This window comes from Chenopodium album, chromosome 3 (assembly GCF_948465745.1).
Source record: "Chenopodium album chromosome 3, dcCheAlbu1.1, whole genome shotgun sequence".
In the NCBI taxonomy this organism is placed as follows: Eukaryota; Viridiplantae; Streptophyta; class Magnoliopsida; order Caryophyllales; family Amaranthaceae; genus Chenopodium; species Chenopodium album.
In genome coordinates this window covers 43,001,621-43,009,762 of record NC_137836.1, presented here as the reverse complement: position 1 = coordinate 43,009,762, position 8,142 = coordinate 43,001,621, and the positions used below count along the sequence as shown (strand labels likewise).

The 8,142-nt window shown below is 34.4% G+C and overlaps 1 long non-coding RNA gene across 1 annotated transcript; it reads right to left on the bottom strand.

The window, feature by feature from the left end:
- Window positions 1-330: 330 nt before the first annotated feature.
- LOC145613588 (uncharacterized) lies at window positions 331-4,635 on the bottom strand. Its single transcript, XR_014106994.1, has 2 exons — window positions 4,354-4,635; window positions 331-836 (listed from the first exon to the last, which is right to left on the bottom strand). It is a non-coding gene; the product is annotated as an uncharacterized LOC145613588 (long non-coding RNA).
- Between the last annotated feature and the right edge of the window lie 3,507 nt (window positions 4,636-8,142).

Sequence of the window (8,142 nt, the reverse complement as noted above, 5' to 3'; positions counted from 1 at the left end):
CTTTGTACGTCCGTTGATGCTTCCGTGCGCTCCACTTGATACATGCTGGCAACACATTTTATTCAAAGACAACAGTTTTAAAATCCAAGGTAAAATGATACCTGATTCAACACTTTTACAAAGGCAACAAGTGATAATTGTTGCCTCCTTAAACAACAATTCAAAATTGTCACATTACGTTATAATATGCGACAACCTTTTCACTTGTTATATTTGCTAGTAATAATATTAGAGTGTCGCCAAATTTCTTGAAGGCAACAAATTAACATTGTTACTTATAAATTGAATAAGCTAACTATGAATCCAATACTTTTTATTATTTACTATAAGTAATAATAAACATATTGCAAACAAATAAAATATTGAAATATACATACACACTTATACAAATAAAATACTGAAATTGAATTTAATTTTTTTTAAATGACTAATGTTTACATCACAACCATAACAAAATTAGTAGCATCTGTTTTTATAAAAAAAAAAATCCACATTGCAACAGCGACAAGGTAATGAACAGTGAGCATAGCAGGAACTGAAACAACGAGCAGTATAACCAGTAACGAGCAGCAATTATACGATTGTGTATTTGAGCAGCCAAATATTTATCACAATGAGCCCAAATAAGATATTCTTGAGGATATCAGTTATGCTCCCCAAAAGCAGTTCCAAAAATGGTTATCTATTGATAATGACAAACAGGTTAACGCAACTCATGGAGTCATGGGACATCAACAGTGCTTCTTGCTCATAATACAATGCTTAGATAGCAGCAAGAGCTTTTGGTTTTCAGGTGGTTTGATCTATTATGCTCATTACACCAACTGTTCTCATTCCTACAATTTAACAAAAAAAAAAATAAGAACCATATAACAAGCAAATACCAACACAAAAGGTAAGTGTCTAATGCAACATGTCTTAACTTTTCTCATCATTATGTTAAAATACTTATTTTCCCATAAGCAAACTTCAACCAACAGGAGCTAAATTAGACAGCCTAGCATTATTAAGAGAAGTATACCCTCAGACCGACGAACATTATTTAATTAATTAGCAACAAAAAAAGTTTCTCAACAACTTATAATTAAACCACAACATGAAAAATGAACCAAATGATCATCAGCCAATCAACTCCCATGTACACACTACTTTCCCCCGATCATATAATCAAAGAAAAAGAGACAAGGTGATCAAGGGACTTCACTTTCCCTCTAGTTAGAATTATAACATCAACTTTCAAAACTTGAGGTGCACCTCCAATTATAATCATCCTGAAAAATTAAAAGAAAATAAGGAAAGGCAGAAGGGACATCAACATCAGCTTGTCTAAAGTTCTAAACAGCGAAACAGTATCAACAACCGTGTTTAGAACTAGGGGTTGAACTGCCATCTTCAACTCAAGAATAAAGTCGAAATATGTCGTAGATTTACCACTTTTAACTAAACTTCAAGTTATGGAAGCTGACTACAACATTAACATGACTAACACAACCCATATAACCTAGACAAGACGCAGGAAGAACTATTTTTATATTAACACCAGGTAAATGAACTAATTAGTACCATTTAAATTAGGACATACATGGACGTTGCTTCACCCTAGGATGACTCAAGTATAATATCAATTGTGGCCTACTATTAGCTTATCTTTAAATCTAACATGCTAAATATCCTATATACACCACAGGGTAATACAAAGCAACAAGCAACTCCAACAAAACATAGTTCTAATCAAAAGGGTACACATGATTCAATAAGTTTAGCAAAGTGGCAAACCAATGACCAGCAAACCTTCCACAACAAAACTCACCCAAAACATACCTGTACATCGAATGAAAGGATGAAAAATATTTGTGCATCAAAAATGTCACCATAATTATACATCAAAACATAGATATGTCAAGTAAATAGATAATTGTACATTAATCCTTAACACTTTGGAAAATTATCAATGAGTCATTATTCAAACATTCATTATTCATATTTAACTACATATTTATGTAGGAACTAATTTGTAAATAATTTGAGGGAATGTATAATAAAATAACTTAGAAAATCCAAATCATTCGATTTAGCGACCCAAACCAACGTAATGCTACAACACCACATATGGATCAAGTGAAAAAAAAAACATCCCCGCCGCGATAGAAACAAGACAGCAGAATACATAAATTTCAAGAAGGCATAACTCCTAGCACACAATTCCAAATTCAAAATTTCTTGAGCCTAGATTGGATAATTTTTCGAGATCTACAACTTTCATGAAAGGACTAGGTGCTAGAAACTACTGCATGTCTATGATTTTGGGACGAACAGAACTGCAGTTACAGGGAAACTGCAAAATAACAGCAGTAGCAATACAACATGGCAGCATCAACATTATAACAAGCAACAACAATTTCAGCAGCAGGTACACAAAATATAGCAGCATTTAGGGCCATATATATGATGCACCATTCCTTTTGTTATGCAGTTCACATTCTAAGTTGTTCAGAATTTGGCATGATATCCTTAAACCAAACTATATATCCATCTAAAACCGATGACACGAAATTGTGATTAGCATTTCACAAGTCCTTTAGATTCCCTTGGTAGGCTCTCTTATTTTCTAATATTGCTGTTCATTTTAATTAAATGTCTTGCATTACATTACCTATTGCTCTTAGGATTTAAAGGATTCAATATCTCTACACAAAGAGAGAAGCTTTATAAGGATTACTATAACAATATAGGAATTGATGGATATAAATAGGAAAACTTTTGCATGCTGCAATTGCACAGGTAATTTAAAAAGCTCAAGGCACACTAAGGTAATCAGGGGGCCGAAGCCTATGTGTACAATGCATGACTGAGACACATTTCCCGATATCAAAGATAATCAGCGTAAAAACTTTTTGCAGAGAAGAGATAAGAGCAGCCAGTTTACTTCATCGAAAGTGCCTTGTCCATTGTCCAAGCCTAGTTAAACACTTGGGCAGTTACGCCTAGAAGACAATGTGGCCTTAAGCACACTTTTATAAACACTATTTTGCACCAAGCTTTATAATAAGAAACCAACTTTATAAAGTAACTTGTCTTCCTTAGTAAGGTTTGTTAAGTGCCAAAAATGTCCTGATACTCAACACTTCACTTCAAGTTTTAGACTACCATAGTTTCTCTAGATTTCATTTATTTATTACTTTTCGACTTAGGGCCTGTTCTGTTCCGTTGAAATTCAGCTCAGCTCAGCCTCAACCCAGCCAGCCAGCTAGCTAGCTGAGTTCAGTTCTTAATTTATGTCTAATGATATAAAGCCAAATTTCATTCTTTTAAGCTCTTATTACAACGACAACATCAACAAAAACAATAATAATAATAATAATAATAATAATAATAATAATAATAATAATAATAATAATAATAACAATAATAATTGAAATAATAATACTAATAATAATAATCAATAAATAATAATAATAGTCATCAATAAATAATAATAATAATAAATAGTATATGTGTTTAAAATGTTTAGAGGTTTCAAGTTTTTAATATATTTTCCATACATTTTATAATATATTTTCCATACATTTTATAATTATAATTATATAGTATATTTTTCGTAAATATTTTAATATGTACATTTGTAAATACACATATGTATAGTAATAAATAATCAATAAATAATCAAAAATCACTAATGCGTAGTTAAAAATCACTAATTTATAAGTTCAATTCAGGTCAGTTCAGCTCAGCTCAGTCGGAACAGGCCCTTAGCAGCCCCAATGCAAAGAAAAGACAAAGGATGAAAACAAAAGGCAAAGGTGATAAGATTATGTGATTTTCGTTCTAATTTTTTATACTTCAACTCTACTTTCTACTCTCTTAGCGCGGTGTTTGGTATGTAAGAATGGGAGTTGGGGAGGATGGGAAATGTATAGATAATGCAGCTCCAATCGGAACCCATTAGTATTTCACATGTAACATAAAGCTTGAATCTTTAACCCCCATATTAACATTTCTTCTAGGATTCTTGCTGGAGAAGCATCAAATTCACCCAACCGTAAACCATAAAAAACCAAATATAGAAAAAAAAAAAAAAAATAGTCCAATTTAATAGGCAGTTACAGTACGTACATTTGAAACAATGTACACAATTCAATCAGCATCAGCAAACTTTCGCCGCCACAAACTAACAACAATCAGACCATACAATTCAAAATCGATTAACAAAAAATAAATACAACGAAATTCAGTAAATGATCGAGATGGGTTGACAAATTCGATTGAAATTAGCAATCAGAATTGAGACATAGATAAATAAAGCAATTTAACTGGGCAAATATCAAAATACAAATTAGAATGAGAAAACTTTACCCGAGGATTTGAAATTTCACGAATTCAATGTTTAGGGTTTGTAGATTCAATGTTTAGGGTTTGTAGATTCAGCAAATTTAACAAATATTTTAGTAGCAGTAGTTAGGGATTGATACATCGGAGGTTTGAGAGATGGGATGCACAATTTGGGGAAATTCGATGAGTGAGGAATTGGGTTCGCATTAGTATGGTAGAGTAGACAGTAGTACGCAAATAATTTTAAGAAAAAATTGACAAGAATAATTTCACTCCCTCATTTGCTCAAAATAATCCCAATTTTGGATTAGACACTAGTGTCAAATTTTTTCTCTCTCCTCCTCTACGGTAAAATAACACTTTTAAAGTGATAATCTTACAAAATTGAAGGAGAACATGATTTTCGATTTCCATGTTGCTATGACGGAAATCTAATCCAAGTTTAGCAAGGAGCGGAAGATTTTGTCAATTAATAATCCGCTCGTTAATCTGTGTGATAAGCTTTCGATTTTCCCCTTATTTTTGGTTGTGTAATTTTGTCAGTTTGATGAAATTAGGGTTTATTGTTAAGTTTCCCCCAATTCATACTTCAATTTTGTTTCAATTTGTTGATTTATGCGGATGATTGAATCTTGTATCCCTTATACTACAGATTTCTCGTTCTTCGTTCTTCTTTAATTCGTAGTTTTTTTCCCTATTTTTTTTTTTAATTCTCTGAGTTGTTGATTAAATTTATGTGCAAAAGTTTATGATTTGGGAAGAAAAAAAAAAGCGAAAAGCAAAAAAGAAATTATTCTGGAAATAAATGATGGAAAAAAAAAATCAATTTTGTTGATGGTAATAAAGTTATAGCGAAAAAAAAAACATGAAACTTGGCCAATTTCAGAAATTGAAATTCTTAATTTGCCAAACATGAAACTTGGAATTGAATTCTAGAAATTGAAATTGTGGAATTGAAATCAATGATTCCAAATGAAATGTGAGTATCCAAACGCAACCTTAGGAGTTTGAAACAATTTGTTAAATAAAAAGTTCTTTCCAGTCAATATTAGTAAAGGAAAAGAAGAGAAAGTATGGGAAGGGAAGGGAAAAGAAAGGAAAAGAAGGGAAAGGAATGTGATTTTATTTTCCAATATTTGGTTGATGAAAGGAAATGAAGGGAAGAGAAAGGAAATTACTTTTATTTTTCTCTCTCGAGTCCACTGCTGGCTGCCTCCTCTGATCCTCAGTCTTGTTATCTTGTCCGCATAGGAAGATCTAGGGCATATGTTAGAACAGGTAGACAGATCTGTTCGCTTAGGTTAACGATCGACGATCCTTAGGCCTAGAGCTTATACCATCCGCCTATCATTTCTCAATTGGACAGTTGATTCTGGGAATTAGGCGGACAAAATCTGAGTCGTCATCTTCTTAGAGGGGAGATCGGATGCCCGGCTTTTTAGGGTGGTCACTTGTGCTTTGCGGCCGCGACCTTCTATTTGGCCTTGCAGTTTTAACGTCCGTCTCTTTTTCCGTCTGATTTAACGGAGGCCCTTTTTTAACCTTTTTGAATTCTAGGTTAAATTTTCAAATTGTTACCATTTGAACTTGAAGGCAGGAAAGATGAGTTTACCATTATGCCCCCATAAATTTTGCTTATATATACAAAGGGTTTGACCTCATTTTGGCACTTTGGAACTGTACGAATTTTAGAGAGAGGTCAGAGCTTTTTAGAGAGAGAAAGTGATTTTCTTTGAATCTTCAAGAGTTTTGTCGTTCGCTTAAGTTTTCCGGCAAGAATTTGAGGTTTTCGACCACCATCTAGAACTTTCTACATGGATAGAGGTAGGCTGACTACTTTCATTCTTTTACTCTTCTCTTTTAATTTTATATAAAATTATGGCTTTACACTCGGCTTTGTCCGTTTCTCCTCATGAGTCTAAAGTGGACGGAGACGAGTTGTCTCCTTCATGGAGTGGGTCCTTTTCCAGTGAGTACCAACTCTTATCCACCTCTTTTTTTCTTTCCCTGTAGTCGAAGATAGCCCGTACGATGCAAACGTATGATAGGGACGCAAAGAGGTATCCGGATGGTAGCCTAGTCCATCCTAGGGTCCCCTATAACCCGTACAATGTTGACTCCAAAAATGACACTACCACAAATACCGCCTCTATTGGAGGCACCGGATGCTCGGCGGACGAGGTGACCACCTCCTTCGAAGAGCGCCAAAGGACTCAGGGCGGCTCTTCTCCCAAAGATGCGTCCGGGCAAATCCCGGAGCTAAGGTATCCCCAGTATGCCAACACGGTCATGGATTCGGCCGAGTTGATATCTCGGGAGAGACCTCCTTTCTCTTTCGGGCGGGACAAGGTTGGATCGTCCGCCCCATTTTTTGAACCACCCCATCTCCTACATAGAAAGTCGGACAAGCCCAGGACTTAGGTTATTATCAATGAGCCGTCCGACCATCCACCTCGCAGCAACCCTGGTTCGGGAAATTAGGCGCCCGCTGCAAAGGATAAGGGCAAGGGTACTTTAGTTCCTAAGGTGACAACTATCTCTAGGGGCGGCCATGGCTCCAGAAGCAGGAGCTCGGCCGAGGCTGCCGATTTAGATAGAGTTCTGTCCACTGAGTTTTGAGCTGCTCCTCACCTTGGAGAAGAGGAGACAGAGAATATAGCCGAAGGTGGGAACGCGGCCGAGGGCGAGGTAGCGGCCGAGGAGGTCGTTGCCAATGTAGATACATTCAAGGACCCATAAGCCTGTACGGTGGGTATCACGGCCCTACGTAATACCCCGTATTTTCATACGTATTTTCCTAATTAATTAATTATCATTGTTATTATTTTCTAAAAAGGGTATTTTAGTAATTCAACTTACTATTTAAATCTTGGAGCCAAAATGATATTTGAATTTTGGCGCCAAAAGTATTTTAAAAACAAATTATTATTTTGGATAAGGTTTATTATCTATTTATTTTATTTTAAAAACCGAATTATTTAAATATTTCAGTTATTTTGATTAAGGCAAAAGCTATATTTTATTATTATTTTAATAAGGTCAAAAAATCTCATTTAATTGACTAATAATTTCGGATTTTCTAGTATGCAAATCTGATTTTATTAGTTAAATTATTTGGTGAATAATTTGTATTTTATTAATTAATTATTTTATACAATATATATTATTTACACAATTATTTTTAATTCCTTAAAACTAGCAAAATAATATCCTAAATACTAAAGAGGAGGGCCGAAAATATGAGCTTAAGCTCAAAATTTTCGGGCACCCCAAGTGGATTTTTGGAAAATTATTTTGGTAATTTGTATTTTTAATTATCTCCTTAAAATCTTTTATTTTCCTTAATTATATTTTTCCATCTCTTAAATGTTTGGCCATCTTATTTCCCTACTGTAGACACCCATTTGTGTCTCCCCAAAACCAAACCCGGTGATGAGTACCTTTCACGTCGAATCATAATCGAATGAAGTTAAAGTGTTGAAAGTTTAATGTTGCGGATAGTTTTAATTTCTTTTCTCTTCTCTCTGTTTTTGAAAAACTATTTTAAGAAAACAGCCAATCCAGTTTGGTTGGTCCATGATATGGGTCCAATAATATTGTAGTTGGATAGGGCTTGAAAAGAGCTTTCCAACGATATATTATAAGCCCAATTCCGATGAATATTGAGGAAGTTATGGCCAAATTACTAAACTGGGCCCGGTTTGAGCCTTATATGCGGCCCAATGATCTAGAGGAGGGCTTAATATAGATTTATCATTCCTTATGCAATTAGGAATGGTTTTAGTCTTTTAGATTCTTCTAGAAGGTTCTGTT